The sequence below is a fragment of the Pavona decussata genome, unplaced genomic scaffold, assembly GCF_977016875.1.
Source record: "Pavona decussata unplaced genomic scaffold, jaPavDecu1.1 SCAFFOLD_181, whole genome shotgun sequence".
Taxonomy (NCBI): Eukaryota; Metazoa; Cnidaria; class Anthozoa; order Scleractinia; family Agariciidae; genus Pavona; species Pavona decussata.
This window is the reverse complement of record NW_028145591.1, coordinates 685,001-705,607: the sequence shown is the minus strand read 5'-3', so window position 1 is coordinate 705,607 and position 20,607 is coordinate 685,001. Positions and strand designations below refer to the sequence as shown.

At 37.8% G+C, this 20,607-nt stretch overlaps 1 protein-coding gene across 1 annotated transcript in view; it reads right to left on the bottom strand.

Annotated features, from left to right (window-relative positions):
- Window positions 1-20,607, bottom strand: part of LOC146463054 (protein chibby homolog 1-like) — a 156,092-nt gene that overhangs the window by 22,272 nt on the left and 113,213 nt on the right. The window lies entirely within an intron of this gene.

Genomic DNA, 20,607 nt, shown 5'->3' with positions numbered 1-20,607 from the left:
TAACTGCGAGGATCTTTCTTCTATTTAATCTTTCAAGTTTCATCCGCAGTTCAAAAACATTTTTCATCAGTATCTAAGTTGATTTTACAGAAGGTGGCTACGGAAATTGAACACATTTTGAGACTTTCTACGCTGAAGGAATATGCTAATCATAAACAAGACTCCAGTTACGGTTCATCACAAGAAATTAAGGTCTCTATGCAAAAGAAAAGAGGGGCTTTTCTTTGGAATAAGACATGACATTGACATCTTAGTGAGATGAAACATGACCTGTGATCCGACAAAACAAGTGTGACATTTGCCAACGCATCTTAAATCTCACCCAAAACCCGGTCTTTTAGCGCTCAAGTCTAGCTTTCTACAACAGAATCGGCTTAATCGGAGCAAGACAGCGTTTTAAATTGATTTTTCGTCTTCATTCCAGATTCATGCTGCAACGCGAATCACGCCGGTCGAACATCTGGAAATTATTCATGACACTTTCGAGCGGAAATCCCACGCAAAATGCCACTCCAGGAGTAATCGACCACTCTAGCCTAACGTCACTACAGTTATAAGGGCGAAAAATAATCGAATTGCCTTTCAACTCACGCTTTTCGAAGAGAAAACCGTTGCCAATTCTTGCTTATGTTTCGCCATTTTACGTTAAGTCCCGGATGTTGACAAAAAATTTGTAACGGGGAACGTTAGCGCCCTTTTCAACCATAAAGTGCGGGTCAAAAATTCCCGATAATTTCATGCTCCCCGACTAGAAATCATCCCTAAGATTTACTTTCTACGGCCAAAGATTGTTACCTCCTCAAGCAAAGCTCACAATATGCAGCCCTTAGTCTCTGCCCGAGTAACTGAAAATTACCCGTTTAGCTCAAAAGAGAACTATGCAGGGAGCATATTAGACGAGACAGGACGCTGCACTCCAAAGACTTCTTCCTGTCCTCAGGAAAACTTTGCTTCAGGAAGTCAATTGAAATGCTAGGTCTAATGAATTTGTTCTGGGCTCAGCGTTTTGCGGTTTATAGACATTTTAGAGAGAATCGGGGCTGACTGTGCTATAAACAGGCACGTGGAGGTGGGGGGGGGGGGGGAAGGGGGGAGAAAGATTTTTGATTCACGAACGTCTACTAATGACCCTTGGAATCTATGTACTTATTGATGTGAAATTCAATGTGAAACGTTACAAGGGAAAATGAATATCTTACGAAAAGTTAACGAAAATTGTAATTTCTGTAGCCACCTTGTGGACAATCAGCTCAGTTATTCATATTCATAAATCTAGTACCGATAAAAATCACGAAGACTTTTATTCTTCGTGTGAATTTGTTTACTCGAAGTAATCAAGAGAGGTTAATTGGACAGAGAGGAAAGCGCCTACTCTAGATTTTGGGATACGTAAATTTTTTTAGCGAAGGAAGTCTTTTTCCCAAGACGTCCACGAACACTGATTAACGTCTGATGTCCAAAAATAAGTTTAGTGAAATCTACATACTGCAGCTACTCTGTCGCATTATCCTCTATTGAAGAAATCGATAAATCGTCTCAAATGAACAGCAAATGAACGGCTTGGGACCAATGGTGAACCACGTTAATTTTTAAGGTTAATACAGATCTACAGATCTACAGAACTACAGTGATACCGACATCAACGCCGCTGAACATTTTAAAACTGACAGAACGGTCCACGCTCACTACTGCCTTCATATTAATTTGGGAGTTCAAGTTGCCACTGTTCGTCTGTTACTATTGCTAAGTTCACGCATTTACCCGCAGACGATTTTGCCAGGCGAAATAGCTTCAGCGAGAACCCACCAATTCCGTACAGGCGAGGATCTAAGATAAACATTGAAAATCTATTTATTATGAAAAATCTGACCGCTTTTCGTAAAACGGTGGAAACCGGTACGGTTCCGCGCCTGCCGTACTGAAGGGCTTGCTCCTTCAGTCCTAAAAATTAATAACAATAATCTTTATTGAGGAAATCAATTTCACTAATAAGTTATTTACGAAAGAGTTCTCGAAAATTAAAAAAGAACAAAAAATAAAAAAATAAAAAAAATAAAGACTAATATATGAATATATAAAAATTAGACTAAAGACTATTTACATTTCTTAACACTCTTTTAAAACTAGCTAATGATGGGCTTTGTCTGATTGAAAGGTCTAATTCTGTTAGATTTTTTTTTTTAAAACTCAAAGACTCCTTTATGATTTTCTTTGTCCACTGGAACCCGGGTACGATTGTTCGACTGCAACCTCTTCACCTTTTCGAAAGAAACTTACGACGACTTTTATGATTCCAGTCATGGCTGGACCGCATGAATGGCGCAGTGAAAATGATACGATCTACAGCAGGACGTCTCGCTCGATTACCAGTGGATTACCAACCGTTGTTCAGAAAATGATCCCCCCCCCCCCCCACCCCCGATGACAGGAAATTCTATAATTAACTGAATTTGGAATTTAATGTGGTATGTACTTTATGTATACATTATTATTCTTTATTATATGGCCGTGTCTCAAAAGGACTGGAAACGATCAAATTCAAGAACTTGATGGGCTAAAATCGATATTGACCGCGGTCTAGATTTCCCCATCTAGACCGATCTTATTGTAACATTTGTCCTCAAAATGATACAAACAAAAAAAGGAAAAAGAGAGTTTAAAATTGGCTTGTTCCTGTTAATAAAACTAAATTGAAGAACCAGTAACGCTAAACGTGGAAGCAGGTAAAGAGAATGAGAGCAAACGTTGGCAAATTTGAGTCCAGCCGAGGAAGCTACGAGCAAAGATGAAGTCGAAATTGAGAAGTTTTTGCACGCGCAGAAATCCAAAAACACTCAATACAAGACTAAGAGCGAGTTAAACGCATGGAAGAAACTTTGTGAGTCACTGAAAGAGTCTAGAGCAATTGAAAACTCCTTAAAGAGAGCTAACTGAAGCTGAAGAAGATGCACTGTTTGGAAATGACCAGTTCGGTGTTCACGATCCTAAATCATTACAAAGGTCGCTTTTTAGAAAATTTTCATTGAGCCTGTAGGAAAAAACGGTTATTTTGTCTTCATTCATTGACGAAGTTTGTACAAAGCTGTACTTTGAACAGTTATTTTGTCCCGTTTGAAATGGAGACTAGTGACAGAAGTAAGCCAGCTAAATGCTTGAGCCCGCGCAGGGGAACAAGTATTTTTTTTTCCTTTCGATTTCCTATTTGGCCATATAATAAACAACTTATTAACCGAGCTAGGTCGGTCTGTTTGGGAGAATCTAAAAATAAAAATACAACACTGGTCGTATCCTTCAAAGAAATGCCAACTTATTGTCACAAAAAAGTTAACAGTACATTTTACAATTCTTTTCTTATTATGAATACAAATTTACTTTGACGATAGATAAGACAACGCAAACTACAAAATAAGGTACAAACTGGAGGCATCTAAAAAAATCAAACTTTTTGATTGGCTGTTCGGTAACGGTTTCAAATGTTTTACCGCAGAAATCCTGTGATAATAAAATTTGATGTCCCCAGAGTCTCCGTAGGTACTTCATGTATCCCCTATTTTGGTGCATTTAGATTTGATTTTAAATATGTTTATCATATATACTCTTGTATAGGGTGTGTGCACGGCGGTCATGTTGGAGGACTAAAACAATAGAAGATATTTACATAAAAATAGAATATATTTCCCAGAGGAAAATCATTGTATTGTTTCGGTCCTCCAACATGGCCGTCATGCACACACGCTATAACTCTGTATACCCTTGTATACTCTTTTATTATTCAACACATTGTGACGCTGCCCAGATATGGTCATGTTAAACTCAATATATGTCGTCCAAACACAACAGATATCCTGCGATGTACGTAGTTTTCGTGAGTCGGGGAGAAAAATGGCTGAGCGCTTTCAAAAAGTATAAAAGAACTGTACAGGCCCGCAAATGATCTCCGGACCGGAAATGATCCCCAGATTGAACCGCAAAATGATCCCAGATCGCCTCGCCATAAATATAGAATGGAATGAACTCAAATTTGGACAGTGGATTTCAACTAAATAGCATTCTTTTTTTTTTTTTTTTTTTTTTTTTCACACCAGTCGTTATATTTAAACTATCTGCATGCAAATTTCACAACTTTAAAAATTATAATATAGCAGCACAGTACAACAGAATAATTACCTATAAACTGTAACATGCATGTATATGATTTACTTATACCGTTACAATGCCTAAAATGTGCAAGAATTGTACGAAACTCTTCCAAATTAAAAAAAATGAAAGAGCGGGTCAGTTAAGACTTTCGCTAGATTTTGTTTTCGTTTTTTGAAAAAGGAAGGAGAATCGGTAAATGCGCTTCAGATGAGCGGTCAAATCTCGCCCACTATCGCCGCCTTTGTTCTTAATCGGATCTTAGTCTTATGCATAACCTTTTAGCTTCGGTCGTCCAATACTTTATCGTGTAATATGTTGATTTTGTCTTTCGTTTTCGTTTTGCCACTGATTGGACTCCCAGTCTTTCTTTAATTTTTTTTTTTTACAAAACACACTGTTTTCGGCATAGACCTGCAGAAGACCATTGTCCCCCTTATAGACGCCTAGGGAATAGCTGTCAATTTTTTCCCGCATTTTAAGCAAATAGGCCTTATCACGGTTTTCGACGCCATTTTGACCGGTAGGCAAACAGGCTTGAAATAACAGTGTTTGTATGGAAATCCAATGTCAAATAATTTTCATAAAACACCGCTTCTGAAAAATTCATGAATTGGAAACTTTTGGTACTAGGAAAAGGATTTTAAGAACAAAATTAGAGGGATGTAGCTGTGACAGAAAGCGTCCAGTCGTGTTTTGAAATTTCCATACATTTGTCTGTATAGCGAACCAGCTGTGAACTGCTACTAAAAATAGTTCGCGGGAAAAAATACAGGGAAATTTATGGAAAGTTCAAAACACGACTGGACGCTTTCTGGCACAGCTAGATCCCTCCAATTTTTTTCTTAAAATCCTTTCCCTAGTTCCAAAAGTTTCCAATTCATGAATTTTTCAGAAGCGATGTTTTGTGGAAATTATTTGACATCGGATTCCCATACAAACACTGTTATTTCAGAGGTGCTTGCCTACCCGTCAAAATGGCGTCGAAAACCGTGATAAGGCCTATTTGATTTTCAGTAATTCGCCCTTCTCCATACTTCAATTTTAATTTTTCTAGTACATCTGTTATTTTTTGCGTCCATTTGCTAAAGGGTATGGAAGTTACTTTGATGGGATTCATGGCTCACCAAAGGAATGTTGTCGAAATCGGCTTCTTCTTGTCTATGGTTACTTGGGTAGATTATAGATAAGCCTTCTCCTAAGCTAGACACCGCAGCAACCGGAATATCGAAAATGTTCACCAGACCTGATAAGGCAATATAATCACCTCACTTGCGGGTGATGGAGATCCGTCGGAGGTGCGTCTTCCACCCACTATGATTCACGAATTCTCTAAAGTGAATGCGCTCGGGATGGGAGTGGCTGGGCTACCTCGGGGAAAGCTAACTACATCAGTGCGTGCGAAACTGTGGTACTCTCTGAAGAGGCTTTCCCATTCGAGTAAGTTGGCCTGTTCCAGTTAAGTATTTTTGAGTTGCACTGTTAAAATATGTTTCGTATTGTTCGCCCTACTTGAAAACTGATGACGAATTTCGTACAATTCGTGCACATTTTAGGCGTTGTAATGTTGTACGTAAATTATGTACACAGGCATTTATGTTCCAGTTTATAACTAAATTGTTCTGTTACACTGAGCTTTTACATTATGATTTTTAAAGTTGTGAGATTTGCAAACAGATATTTTAATATAACTGACTAAATTTTTAAAATATAACGACTGGTGATATTAAGGAAAAAAGAATTGTTGTGTATAAAGTTGAAATCCAAATTTGAGTCCATTCCATTCTATATTTATGGTGAGGCGATCGGGGGTAATTTGCGGTCTAATCTGGGGATCATTTCCCGTCCGAGGATCATTTGCGATTCAATTTGGGGATCATTTTCGGTCTGGGGATCATTCACGGGCCTGTACAGATCTTGCAAGATCACCAAACTATTAATAACGCTGTTTGACCTGTTTTATACTGAACACATAAAAGACAACCAACTGAGGTTGCTGTTAAGAATTGTAATGGTTAGTGCAAAAACTTTTACTCTGCTCTTTAATCTATATGTTAATGATTTAGCCTTTTTGTTCAACAATATTTTGTCTGACCCGTTTGTACTACCAAATGGCACCAAACTCAGTTCATTATTTTATGCAGATGACTTAATTATATTGTCACGATCAAAATTGGGATTGCAAAATTGCCTTAACAGTTTATCATCATTTTGCAACTCATGGATGCTAAAAATAAACCCTAAGAAAACCAAGATAATGATTTTTCAAAAAAGCACAAACAAATGCGATTATACCTTTCACATAGGCAATGAATTAATAGATATAGTACAAGACTACACTTACTTAGGAACTCGCATTTCGTCTTCCGGAAATTTCACACTTTCCCTTGAACATCTCCGACAAAAAGCTCTTCATGCTTTCTTTAGTCTAAGACGACACACTGATTTTAGTACACTGAAACCTTCACTTGCATGTAAAATTTTTGACGCAATGATTCAGCCAATTTTAACCTACAATAGTGAAGTGTGGGGTGCCTTTTGTTAAATCAGATTTTAAGTCATGGGAAGGCTCCAGAATTGAAAAAACACATTTACATTTCTGTAAACGCTATTTAGCAGTACATAATAAGTCATCCAACGTTGCATGTAGAGCTGAACTTGGCAGATTTCCTCTAATCGTTGACATAAATAAAAAAGATACTTAATTACGTACACTACCTTCAAGGAAAGGATGAACATTCTATAGTAAAACAATCCCTAAGCATATCTGTTGACCTTCATTATAGCGGTCAAACTAGTTTTTACTCCAGTCTCATCAGAAGATGAGTGAATACTATAATTTCCCCAACTTTAATTATTACACATTGAATGAAAATAACATCAAACAATATATAGATCTTATGAAAGAGAAAGATATCTCTTACTGGCACCAAACCCTTCAACACTCACAAAAACTCAACTTTTATTACACAATCAAAAAAACTTATGGCCCTTCTGCTTACCTAGATCTCACAAGGAAAAACGCTTCTAGGAAAGCATTAGTGAAACTAAGAATAAGCAGCCACGAGCTTTTGATAGAAACAGGAAGATACGACAACATACCCCGTAATGAAAGGGTGTGTAATGTTTGCAACTGTAAAACCATTGAAGACGAAATTCATTTTTTATTAGATTGCCAAAGTTACTCTTCTTTAAGAGATATGTTCTTTACTAAAATACAACTTAGCCTTCCATTTACACGATTATTAGTAAAAGAAACTTTATTATCGCATATAATGAACTCAACTGACTATTTTGTAAACACTCAATTAATTTCATTTGTTTCCTCGTGCTTCGAATTGAGAGATAAACTTCTCTCCGGAATGATTACTTCTACTGTATGAATAGTTTAAAATAAGCAAAGACTTCAGTTACTGTATTTGTTTATTATTTTTTTATTATTATTTTTTTATTTTATTCTATTTTAAGTTATCTTAGGAATTAGTTAACGAATCAATAATTAGCTATGAATAGCTTTTGCAATACTGTATTCGTTATAGTCGACAGTCATGCAAATAGAGCTTGTTGTTGTTGTTGTTGTTACTGCTTACTCAGCTTTCTGTTTGTGAACTGGCAGTTTAGCAAAAACCTTATATATATTTTTCGCTAAACTTTTGGATTGTCCCGTATTCTAGGGCTCAGAAGTTACAAACAATACATGTTTTTCCTTAGATTGGTTCTTGCAACCGTTAAACAGAGAACTCGACTCGTCTGGAAGAGACGGAGGAAACCACCTGAGAAAATCCGAGCTCGCACTGAAGTGCCTCGAGAAATTTTAGCTTTCTGGCAGACGAAACGATAGACGGAGTCGACGGAGTACAAAGTAATTATTCTCAGAAGCATCAGAGCCGCTTGAAAAAAACCGTTTAGTTTCATAAAAGATACAGAGTTCTTGCAAGGAGCAAGGCACTAGATGCGTTTGTCAAAACCATGAGAAAAAAACCCCTTGAAATTGCTTGCGTAGTAAACAAAGAAACACTCACCCGAGAAATCGTTGAGAAGCTTTTCCAGTCTGTTCAGCTCGGCCCGGCTGACCATCAAATCCTTCGCAGCTTCAAAATGCAGTTTGGTTTTAGCTTTTGAGGCTAAACGTTTGTGGAAAATTTTGCCGAAGCGATTGGCGCGCTAGACGAGTACTCGATTTTTTAATTTGATGCAAAACGCTCTCGATTTCATTCAAACTTGAAGAAAGCTGCGGCCTTCATTCAAGGCGGTCCGCGCGCGGGAAAATGTTACAAGTTATTTTTTTTGGCAAATAAAGATCTCTTCCAGTTTTTGTGCTATAAACCTGTGCTTTGTTATCAATGTGTTGAATAATGAAACAATTTTCCTGCTCGATCTTGCGGAGTATCGCCTGATTTTAGCCAACTCGGCCTACGGCCTCGTCGGCTAAGTATTTAACAATTATTCCATGAGCGCGCGTCGGATATGAGATGGTAAATAGCCAACGAGGCGCGAAGCGCCGAGTTGGCTATAACTAATCTCATATCCAACAAGCGCGAATGGAATAATTGTTTTATTAAATTCTCCGCGTTTGGACATTGCTGTTGAAGTTTAATGAATTTTTATATTTTAAGAAAAAATTTCTTTCAAATTTAAACGACCGGATGTTGAGGCAACCTCCGACCAAAGCGCGCGAAACCTAATGATCACATGACACGCGAAGCGCTTTGCAAACGGAGTTGAATGAAAAATCGAAAGCGAAGAAAATCGGACACAGTCGGACATCTAAAATTCAAGAAACGTTTAAATGTACGAATTATAACCTTTCTGAGACTAGCATTCAAGTGCTTTTGAAGTTCCAGCTCATCGAGAAGCGTAATAGTTGTGCACATTTGAGCAAATGTTCGGCTGCGTGATGCCGAGCGAAGGAAGAGATCAGGGCAAGGTCGGCTTTTTTCATGCTGAATTGAATTCCTCGCGGACGATTTAAAACACTTCAGGCAAGTTCAAGTGTACGAGGTACAACCTCACTGAGACAAGCATTCAGTGCAAGTTTTTAAACTTCAAGCTTATTTGAGAAGCGTAAGAGCTGTGCGCATTAGTGCAAATGTTTTGCTGAGTGGTGCCGAGCGACGGAAACGAACATTATGGCCGCCGCTCGTACGGATTTCATAGATGAACCATCTGAAGTCCTCGTAAATTCGTAAAAACATAAAGGCAGGCATGATGCTCTTCCTGAGAAATTTCTTCGATTGGCTTTAACCTCTTACCGCCAGGATTTGCAAGCCATCCTGAAAGTTTTGAAGGTTGTTATTGTTGTTGTTATGTGATCTAAAAGATCGTAAAATCTTGCAATTTTGAAGATGTTAAAGGAAACTTCACAGATACGTACCATTAAATAGTGTCATACCGAAGTTTCTGGCTTTTATTGTTGTTATGCTGAGATGGCATTGTTTGGTATTTCTTTCTTTTCCTTTTTTTTGCTACATTTTTCCGAAGAAACTTTTGCTTCCCGCCGAAAAAAAATTTAGCTTAGCGACACCTGGGGCTTTCGTTTTCCATATAAGGTCAAACTACGGTATATGAGCTGATAACCGAGATTTAGCGAACCAATGAGAACGCTAGAAATGCAATATCCGAGGCTGAGAATTTCAGGCGATTTCGCAGGATAATTGAGAAAACCGGACTGTCCACTCGAAGGAAAATGCCTCCAAACAAACGTCATCTACCAAGCCACTGTAACCATTGAGACAACAACTGAAACTTATGTCGGACTGGCAACAAATTTTAAGGAACGTTACAGAAACCACCAGACATCCTTTCGACGCCCGAACAGAAGAAACGAGACAGAACTGTCAAAACATGTTTGGACTTTGCAAGACAGCAATAAACCCTTCCAGATTAAATGGAAAGTTTTAAAGAAATGTAAGCCATACAGCAACGCTAACAAAAAATGTAATCTTTGTCTTTTTGAAAAATTCATAATCATCTGTAAAAAAGAGCTGTGTAGCCTGAACAGCCGAAACGAGCTAGCGAGTTCGTGCCGCCACAGAAAGAGATATGTACTGCAGAACTTTAGAGTAACGCAACTAAGGCACGATGCATCTGTTACCTAGATACTCTACTGAATATAACGCATCTCTATAGTAACCACCCATATTTTACTGCCAGCCTGTTATTTGAAAAGTCAGTCGTTAAAAATTGCCTGATGAGTGTGGTCCGATAACTTCGAACCATACGAAACAGTATTGTCGCAATAAACGATGAAAACTCCTGAAGCCTGAACCATCGCACAGAAACTGGCGACGGGTCAACGTTTAAACTAGCGCCAGGCCCTCCAAAAGGTCCCATTTAATCACGGTCATGACTTTTCGAATGAAAATTTAAAAGCACAACCGAAAAAACAACAATTTATCTCAATCTTTTCTCGTGATCTGGGCATCTGATAAAAAAGTGCGGAAGCTTAAATTAAATCGATCACGGTATACAACTTGGTAAGGATAAAAGCTCCGAGATACTAACAGCGGATCAAATATCTTTTCGAGGGTAAAAACTACGCCGTGCGGAGCTAAAAATGTATGGAATATAGCAGTACACGAACTCCTCGATCACCTAAATACAAATCAAAGGCACAGAACAAAAAGTGCGGAAGGTCAAAATGAAGATCGACCTGTGTGTTTAATATCAACAGTAAAAGACTAAAATATCCCTACTTCTAACAGCTATCTTTTCTGTCTTGAAATTTCCCTGTTTCCACCATTCGGCATGTGATAAATACTGCGAAACGCCTTCCTCAACAACCGCAGCTTTTCCCTTCGATCGATTGCATCTTGTCCGCCATTTTTCAAATCCAAGGTAAGTTACCATAGTAACACTATGTTTAGTTACCAGTTTCCCCTCTTTTATGCTATGTAAACAGGCTTGGTTTCTTAGTCGTTTTCCCGCGAAAGTCAAAGGTTTTAAAGAAAAAGTGACACAGTGTTTTGCAAAAAATCCGCGATCTAACGCCCAAACATTGCCAAAACTATTTATTTCTTAAAATTCGTTGAGACAAGATTGTCTTTTTAAAATTATCTTTGGCAAATATAGTGATTTTTGATTTGACTTTGGTGATTGTAAATCCACTATTGGTAAATGTGATTCCAGAAGGGATGTACACAATTTAAATTGCTGGAGAAGCATTCTGGGTTTGGAAGGATCTAAAGGCAGATCCATTATGTTATTTAGAAGCATTAAATTCATCTTTAAAGCCCATTGGCTATAAGATCAGCAAAAATGAAGAAATAGAATAGGCACAAGGCTTGGAGTGGAGACAAGGCATCTTCATTCAAAGGTTGCAAAAAAAGCAAATGCAAAAAAGACAAAATCAATATGCACCTCATTTGTAAGAAGAATCACTGTTGACGAGTCTGAAGTTACTGAACTTCCACATGCAGCAGTATTTCTAGGAAACAGAGATGCTTAAACAGCAAATTTTCGAACTGGAAAAAAGCTTGATGAAAAAGCTGCAGAAGTTTTCAATCTTTTAAATGAAGTGATGAAGCAAAAACACAGGATATGCAAATTATAAGAGGCCACAGATGGACTCAGAAATGGCGGGAAATTAATTTGCATATTGGAGTCCACACACACATATAGGTGGGGAAGGGGTAAGGATATGACATGTGAAAACCACAGCTAAGGGTGTAATCTATAAAAAGAGGGTCACTGATTTAGAGGCATGTAACTGCATTCACTACTGATGGCCAGGAAGGAGGAGGAATCTAGTAGCTTTACTGGGCACAGACATGCCCAATGGGGTTAGGCTGGATCCCAGACAAGGTACCCTCCCTACCCATCCCCACAACCCAAGATAGATAGCTCTAGGGATGGTCACTGCAAGAGACTGTTAAGATAGATGTATATGGTTCTTTTACAACCCACAAAGGTTAGATTAGGGAAGTTGTGTAAGACAGGCATAATTTTTTATCCCTATAGGTGCAGGGGGGCTTATCCCGAAAGACAGAAATAATGGTATCACATTCCACTCAGGAATCAATCCCCGGCCCCACTGCACCGTAGTCTGTTACCCACCCTGGACGTCTGGGAGGTAGGGCATTCTTGGCCTCCCCCACCCCTCCCCACCCCCATCCACTGACCATTCAATTAGTTGGAGTAGCTTTGACCCCAGAGAAAAAAACTGCTGCAGTCCTATGGTATGCAGAGACATGGTCTTGTACCCATCTCCTTGCAAATACAGGAAAGAGAGACCAAGAAGGTTCATAAACTTCAGTTATGTCCAGGTAAGCCACATTTGAAATCTTGTTCACTACTTCAGACAAATGCACATAATTAAATTAGTAAGTTCTCAAGCTCCTGTTAACAGTATATACTGCATAAAAAAAAGAAAGCATGTTACAGTAGAATTTTTTTCAAACAATAGACTTTATTACAGTCAAAAGTTAAGAATGCCTCAAAACTCTTACTGAGCTTGCAATTTCTGTCATAATACAAAATTGACTATAATTGCACCTTCACTGTTTTTCACGACAAAAAGGTGTTGTAAACCAAAGATCCACCAGAAAATACCCTTACAATAACAAATGCTGTCCAAGGTGTAGACAACCATGGATCTAAATACAGTAAATTAAAGCATGAAGAGCAAGAAAAAGTGAAAAAAAAAGTTAACATTTTGAACAGATTTGGTGTATCAAAATGAAGCTTATCATGAATTTACTAAGCTTCAGGATAATGAAGCCATGATAAGGTCATACATAGTTGAAGAGTGCCAGGCTGACTATCTAACTATCTACTAGGCATCATTAACATCTGCAAAAAAAATGCACAGTCATTTTTGGGAGCATATTGGGATGTATTTGTGACAAGTTTATACTGCAATATATCACATTTTTGAGAATGAAAAAATAATACACATTATAAACAATATCATTGAACAACTATACATAATGCAATAATGATTAAGGTTATGACTGTCGAGTGCATAATTTTATTGCCGGGTACCAAATTACATGTAAAGCGCAAAGTAATTGCTTCAAATTTAAGTAATACTCCATTTCTTTGATTACGTACCAACAATTATTATTGAAAAAAAAAATTAAATTAGCTCCAAAGGCACTTGGTCAAGAAGAAAAGAACATTCCAACCCAAATTGTCCCCCTGTCTTTATTCCTACATGCAGGTAGTATTGAAAAGAAGAATGACACTGTGAGAAGAAATTTTCATCGCAAGATCAATATGTGGGTCCCTATGGATCCCTGCTGACTGTGGAAAAACAACAAGAGGATTTGCTCCAAAGCCAAAGGGAGACGTGCTGCTATGCAAAAGCAAATACTCAGCATTGGGAAGAAGGGGGAAGGAGCAATGCTGCAAAAAAATACCCCACAATTTCCACTTAATTACTTAGTGTTAGCTTCCCATAAGATAGCGAAAAGATTCTACAGAATAGGAGACACAAATGCAGACAAGCAAGCAAGCAGCAGTCACAAAGTTCCATGCACTTTCATGGATCCCACTTCATGTCCTGATGCCAACAACAGTGCCAGAGTACTTCAAGTGGATAAACTGCTGTTTTAAAACAACTCTATAAACTCTAGCTAAACCTATGTACTCTATTGTTGTGTAAAACTCTTGATATTTATTCTATAAAATAAAACTTTCTAGGCTCTCCTCTAACACATTTTAGCATAGAAATAGGACCCAGTGAAATAAAAACACCCACACCAGTAAATTTTCTTAATTTTTCATTGAATTGAACAGACCAACACAAATCATAGTCTCCCGTGCAGCCATTCTGCATCTTGTCATGCAACGCTCCTTCCCACAAATGGTTGCTCACATTCGAACCACATTCCTTTCCCATTGTTTTTTGCGGTCTATTGAAAGGGCCAATCATGTATCAGCACAGCAAGAATGATGTAAGTTTTCACATGAAAAAATGACAATGGAACAAAAATGACAAGCGAGAGACCTCAATGAACCGTGATAAACAAACATCCTGCAATCTTCCTGCAGCGAGATACGAGAGCATAAGCGAAATCACGAGTATAGAAATACACCGATCCTGCATCTTCACAGATAACATTTATTTAGCGCTACCTCAAATCTTGTAGTTTATCCAAGCTGATAAACCTAATCAAATGTCCCGGCTAGCACATCAACGCCTAACGGCTCAGAATGATCAATAAAAAAACCTTCATTTATTATATTTAAGAAGTCCCCCTCACAAACAAGACAAACACCATTAAGCAGAGTGGTCGCATCACATTTTGACCAAAAGGGAAGAATCTCTTATAAAAAATGAAAATCCCTTTAAGACATGCTTGTAAAAGCAAAACTTAAAAGGCTTTTATCAACACAACGGACGCACAGTGGGAGTCACACAGCTATGTCAACCCCAATGTTTTAACCTGATTCTCATCAAATTAGCTGACGATAAAGGGCGGGCTATGATTGGGCGAGTCATCAAGAGATAATTTGATGCGAGGCAGTTCCAGAAAATGCAACTGTAGCTGCGATTGGTCAAAACCAGGAAAGGAATATGGTTCAAATGCGAGCAGCTGTTTGTGGGGAGGAGCATTGCCGGACGAGACACAGAACGGCTGCGAGGGAGACTACACAAATCATAGTGTTTAGACTACCTGCAGGCTAAACTATGTGTTTCCAGATGGATACGGAAAGCCTTTGTGTCCACCTTCTTCTCCGCCTCCTTGATCTATCAGTACAATATATCTGAGTAGAGCTGGAAAGAACAGAGAAGGATTGGAAACAAAAGCTCCCGCTCTGTCCCATAAGCATTTTACCCATGCTCTTTCCCACCCAGGAGGAAATCTTCAAAGAAACTCCTCTTTCACAGTGCCCATGTGCCCCATGAATGCTGCTCCCCCTTGGCCCCGAAAAAAGATAAATATATAAATGCCCTAATTGGAAAATCAACAGTAAACTTGGAGGACAGATTCTGGCAGAGCTCAGCTTAAACAATGTTAAGAAGCATCTCGGAAAACCTCTCCACTTCCTCATCTGACAAGGTGGGACACTCAAAATTTCTGAAACCAAAGAGAATTTAAAATTAAAAAAAAAAAAAACGATTTCTCTGAAGTTTTTTTTAAGGCTTTTAAAGTGATTCTTTTTTGTACATAAATTATATTACTTGCAGTTCAGCTTAAAAAGTAGTATTAAATTTTGTAACTCAAAGCTCAAACTTTCCCAGCCGCGCCACTTGAAAAAAAACCCTCATTCTCCCTTAAACAAAAAACAAATAATAATTGCTGAAGAATACCAGGCTCACTAGTAGCTACTAGTGTTAAAAAAAAAAAAAATAGCGTGCGGTGCGTATTGCAAGATAAACGAAAAACATAAAATGGAAATTGACGAACCTTTCGCTTTCTCTTGCCCAAAATATACTTTGCTTCATAAACATCTGTTCTTGCTGATGTTCTTTTCACGGGCGATTGCAAAAGTTTCCACTCTGTAGTGCAAAAGCTTTGCAATCGTTTGTAGATCCGTTCCTCGTGGAGGGGCGCCATGTTGAAAAACTCGGGGTCGACCGCGTTTAGTTTACGAGGAGACTAATACCGAAAGTATGAAATGAGCCAATCACGATTTTGGTAGAACAATGGGTATTGTTTATACGTCGATTTAGAGTAGAACCCAGACTCCTTGTTGTGGATGTCACAAACGAATGGAATATTCTGTGCGATGGTCTGTCAAGAATTATACATTGCTCTTCAATCAAACGAATTGAGCGCTCTACGAAACACATTCTACCCAGAATACAAGTAAGTTTACCCCTGTATACCCCTGTATACCCTTGTAAACCCTTGTTAACTCTTGTATACCGATGTATACCCCTGTATACCCTTGTATATCCCTGTTTACCCTTGTAAACCCGTGTATACCCCTGTAGACCCTGGTATACCCTGGTATACTCTGGTATACCCTTGTAAACCCTTGTATACCCCTGTATACCTGTCCTTGTTATACCCCTCTATACCCTTGTAAAACGTTGTATACCCCAGTATACCCTTGTACACCCTAGTATACCCCTGTATACCCTTGGATACCCTTGTATAACAACAACAACAACAACAACAACAACAAGCTTTATTTGCATGACTATAACAAATACAGTATTGCAAAAGCTATTCATAGCTAATTATTGATTCGTTAACTAATTCTTAAGATAACTTAAAATAAAATAAAATAAAATAAAATAAAGTAACTGAAGTCTTTGCTTATTTTAAACTTTTCATACAGTAGAAGTAATCATTTCCGGAGAGAAGTTTATCTCTCAATTCGAAGCACGAGGAAACAACTGAAATTAATTGAGTGTTTATAAAATAGTCTGTTGAGTTCATTATATGCGATAGTAGAGTTTCTTTTACTAATAATCGTGTAAATGGAAGGCTAAGTTGTATTTTAGTAAAGAACATATCTCTTAAAGAAGAGTAACTTTGGCAATCTAATAAAAAATGAATTTCGTCTTCAATGGTTTTACAGTTGCAAACATTACACACCCTTTCATTACGGGGTATGTTGTCGTATCTTCCTGTTTCTATCAAAAGCTCGTGGCTGCTTATTCTTAGTTTCACTAATGCTTTCCTAGAAGCGTTTTTCCTTGTGAGATCTAGGTAAGCAGAGGGGCCAAAAGTTTTTTTGATTGTGTAATAAAAGCTGAGTTTTGTGAGTGTTGAAGGGTTTGGTGCCAATAAGAGATATATTTCTTTTTCATAAGATCTATATATTGTTTGATGTTATTTTCATTCAATGTGTAATAATTAAAGTTGGGGAAATTATAGTATTCACTCATCTTCTGATGAGACTGGAGTAAAAGCTAGTTTGACCGCTATAATGAAGGTCAACAGATATTCATAGGGATTGTTTTGCTATAGAATGTTCATCCTTTCCTTAGAGGTAGTGTACGTAATTAAGTATCTTTTTTATTTATGTCAACGATTCGAGGAAATCTGCCAAGTTCAGCTCTACATGCAACGTTGGATGACTTATTATGTACTTCTAAATAGCGTTTACAGAAATGTAAATGTGTTTTTTCAATTCTGGAGCCTTCCCATGACTTAAAATCTGATTTAACAAAGGCACCCCACACTTCACTATTGTAGGTTAGAATTGGCTGAATCATTGTGTCAAAAATTTTACATGCAAGTGAAGGTTTCAGTGTACTAAAATCAGTGTGTCGTCTTAGACTAAAGAAAGCATGAAGAGCTTTTTGTCGGAGATGTTCAAGGGAAAGTGTGAAATTTCCGGAAGACGAAATGCGAGTTCCTAAGTTAGTGTAGTCTTGTACTACATCTATTAATTCATCGCCTATGTGAAAGGTATAATCGCATTTGTTTGTGCTTTTTTGAAAAATCATTATCTTGGTTTTCTTAGGGTTTATATTTAGCATCCATGAGTTGCAAAATGATGATAAACTGTTAAGGCAATTTTGTAATCCCAATTTTGATCGTGACAATATAATTAAGTCATCTGCATAAAATAATGAGCTGAGTTTGGTGCCATTTGGTAGTATAAACGGGTCAGACAAAATATTGTTGAACGAAAAGGCTAAATCATTAACATATAGATTAAAGAGCAGAGGACTTAAAATGCAGCCTTGACGCACACCTCTACTGTATTGAAAAGATCGCGTTTGACTATTTCCAATTCTAACAGAACACGTAGAATTCGAGTATAAACTTTTGATAATTTTATAAAAGCTTCCTCCGACATTGATTTGTAACAACTTGTACATAAGTCCATCGTGCCAGACAGAATCAAACGCTTTTCTAAAGTCCACAAAACATGGGTATACTTTTGTTTGGTGAGATTTGACATATTTATCTACTAGTGTTCGTAGTGTAAAGACATGGTCTGCTATTCTATTTTTTGCTAAAAAACCAATTTGAGATTTATCAGAAGAATGTTATGCGACTGAACGTGTTCGAGGAGTCTTTGATTGAGAATTGAGCAAAATAATTTACCAAGACAACTAGAAATACAGATTCCACGATAATTTGAGGGATCAGTTTTAGATCCAGTTTTAAAAATGGGTGCAATAAGACCATCGCACCAATTTTGAGGCATTGTACCTGAGCTAAAGGCCTTGTTAAATAGCTGTAAATAGACTGGCATTAACTCGTTTAAGCTGGATTTGATCATTTCATTTTTGATTCTATCTGAATACGGAGATTTATTATTTTTTAGCTTTTTTGCCGCTTTTCGTATTTCAAGTTCAGATATAAGGTAGTCCAAGGAGTTGGGATGAGTCTCATTTTCTAGTCTATGTAACGCACTGCGAGTCGCTTCTTGGTGTGAATTAAGGGGTTCGTTAGAGTGTAGCGATTCGAAGTGTGACATCCAACTTTTTTCCGATATCGGGGGGTTATTACGTTCCTGAACAGAATCGTCCATCGATTTTAAACAATTCCAAAAGCTTCGGCTGTTTGAGTTATCTACTGTTTTTTCAAGTTCCGAAATCTTTGCATGATAGTATTCTTTCCTCTTCTCTTTCAGGAGGCTTTTGTACTGGTTTAAGACGGTGTGATACTTTTCCCTAAGCGTGATATTAAGGGGGTCTCTATGCTTTAGATTAGCAAGTTTACGTAACTCGTGTCGTTTAAGACGACAATCTTTATCAAACCATTTTTTGTTAGCAGGCAGTCTAACATGTCGTTTTTTAATGACTTTAATTTTTAAACAGCGTTTTGCAGTTGTTAAAATAATATTTTCTACTGCATCGAGGGAGGTGTTGATGTTTCTGTCTGGCCCACTGTCAATAAGAAAATCGTGTATCAATCTCTGTATATCTCTTGATTGTAGCGCGGCTCTAAATTTTTGTGGTGAATTACTTTCCCAAATAAATTGTTTGGGTAAACGAGTTAGTGTATCGTTGGTATTTGTTGTGGCTAAGTGATTATCATTTGTGCCAATATTAAGCCATGCCATTATTGAACTGTGATCTGATAAACTTGACGGCTCTCTAACAATGAATTTCGCCACATGGGGGAATAAATTTTGATCACATATTGCATAGTCAATAACACTGACTCCTGATTGTGGGTCTTCCTAATGAATCACCAGATATTCGACCATTCAGAATTCTTAGATCGGCACTCCGACAGATTTCTAAAAGCTTTTTCCCGTGGTGATTTAAATCGTTATCAAAGCTATTTCGCTGAAAGGCGTATTGTGAAGATTTAGATTGATCATTTACTATAATCGAGTTGCCGTCTTGACAAACATTATCTGGGTATTTACCTGTTCTTGAGTTGAAATCTCCCATGAGGAGAATTGATCCGTGTGAGGAGAATTTTTCGATGTCATTTTCAAGTTCTTCAAATAGTTCAGGAGAGAAGTAAATGGAATTGTACGGTGGAATATAGACGCCACACACATAGATGTCGTTATCAGTTTTCGTGAATTTCTTCAGAATTTTAAACCATAAAAAATTCGTCGATTGTTTTTCCACTGAGATCCAATCATGAAACTTTGGCTTATAAAGCAAAGCTAGGCCCCCCGAGTGGCGACCGCAGTTTCCTGTTTTTACGGCATTTGTAGTCACAACCTTGAAGCCTTCAACTTCAATATTCCCTTTTTTCCATGTTTCGGAAAGAATTGTGAAATCAGAATTTTTGATCATACTTAAAAAGTCACTATTTCGTAATTTGTCGCCTAATGTCTTTGAAAACAGACCATTGATATTCCAGGCAAAAAAGGAGAGCTTATTAGATTGATTTGATTCTGGCATATCGGTATCCGAAAAGAGAAAATAGAGCAAATTCACCGGATATCCCGGTAAATAGCCCCGCTATGTCACTTAGAGGCAAAGGAAAGTCTATATTAGTTTATAAGGTATTAGAGTAGAGCATTGTATACCTCTGTATATCCTCCTATACCCTGATATACCCTTGTATACCCTGATTTACCTTTGTATTGAATACCCTGTTTACCCTGGTATACCCCTGTATACCCTGGTATACCTTTGTATACCCCCTTATACCTCTGTATACCCTTTTATACCTCTGTATATCCTTGTATACCCTTGTATACCCTGGTTTACCCCTGTATACCCTTGTATACTACTGTATACCCCTGTATACCCTGGTATATTTTTGTATACCCCTGTATACCTCTGTATACCCTTGTATACCCTGGTATACCCCTGTATACCCTTGTATACTCCTGGATACCCTTGTATACCCCTGTATACCCTTGTAAACCCTTGTATACCCCTTTATACCCTTGTAAACCCTTGTTTATCCTTGTATACCCTCACATACCTTTGAATACCCTTGTAAACACTTGTATACCCTTGTATACCCCTGCATACCCTTGTAAACCCTCGTATACCCGTGTATATCCTCGTATACCCTTGTAAACCCCGGCATACCCTTTTATACCTTTGTATACCCCTGCATACCCTGGTATACCCTTGTATACCCTGGTATACCTCTGTATACCCTTGTAGTAGCAGTAGTAGTAAATCGCTTTATT